The sequence below is a fragment of the Cephus cinctus genome, unplaced genomic scaffold (genome assembly GCF_000341935.2).
Source record: "Cephus cinctus unplaced genomic scaffold, Ccin1 Ccin1_scaffold0053, whole genome shotgun sequence".
In the NCBI taxonomy this organism is placed as follows: domain Eukaryota; kingdom Metazoa; phylum Arthropoda; class Insecta; order Hymenoptera; family Cephidae; genus Cephus; species Cephus cinctus.
Genome location: NW_014332797.1, coordinates 1 through 1,184, shown reverse-complemented (window position 1 = coordinate 1,184; position 1,184 = coordinate 1).

Here is a 1,184-nt window from a genome sequence, read left to right as displayed (position 1 = left end):
ACATAGTTCCTCGTATTTTAGGTGACAATTTTTAGAGATATAGGATTTCCAGATATTCCTCTCCGTAGTTTCCTGTATCTAGGTGTCGGATGTGAAAGTCCAGGGTGTCCAGGTGTTCCGCTCCGTAGTTTCCTGTATCTAGGTGTCACGCGTGGAAGTCCAGGGTGTCCAGGTGTTCCGCTCCGTAGTTTCCTGTATCTAGGTGTCACGCGTGGAAGTCCAGGGTGTCCAGGTGTTCCGCTCCGTAGTTTCCTGTATCTAGGTGTCACGCGTGGAAGTCCAGGGTGTCCAGGTGTTCCGCTCCGTAGTTTCCTGTATCTAGGTGTCACGCGTGGAAGTCCAGGGTGTCCAGGTGTTCCGCTCCGTAGTTTCCTGTATCTAGGTGTCACGCGTGGAAGTCCAGGGTGTCCAGGTGTTCCGCTTCGTAGTTTGTTATATCTAGGTGTCAGACGTGGAAGTCCAGGGTGTCCAGATGTTCCGCTCCGTAGTTTCCTGTATCTAGGTGTCGCATGTAAAAGTCCAGGGTGTCCAGGTGTTCCGCACCGTAGTTTCTTGTATCTAGGTACTGGATGTGGAAGTCCAGAAAAGTGTGTAACGAGCACCGCTTTGGCGCTTTGCTCAAACTATAGTATCCTCTCTGATGTTCGCACGGCCTGAGGTACGTAAATAAGCTGTTCCATTCTTTTTTTAACTCTACAATTACTGTTAGATATATGTAATAATACTTCTATACTACCATTTCATGAAATCATTCATTGATATTTTTAGCACTCAGAAATAAAACTGTACAATCAGTTTTGTTTCTATCGTCATATGTTTAATATACACCAGCCAAAATATAAGTGTAAGTATAGTAACCAATATCATTCAAATGAATGATAAACCTGAATGAAAACATCAGAATTTATCACACATGTTTTCCAGGTTTTGTAACACCGGCGACACAGGGCATGATATCTGCATACGATGCTCTTAAAGAATTCGTTGAAATGCAACTTAGACGAAATGCCTATTCATTAACAAGAAATAAATAACTGAATACTACGAAAGCGGACTTCATCGAAGATTTTCAACACATTATAAATATTCATAACGTTTGCACTACACACGTTCACGCTTTTTTTTAGTAATTATGCATATTCGCATATCTTTCAATACATATTCAATACATTCTTTGTAATAGT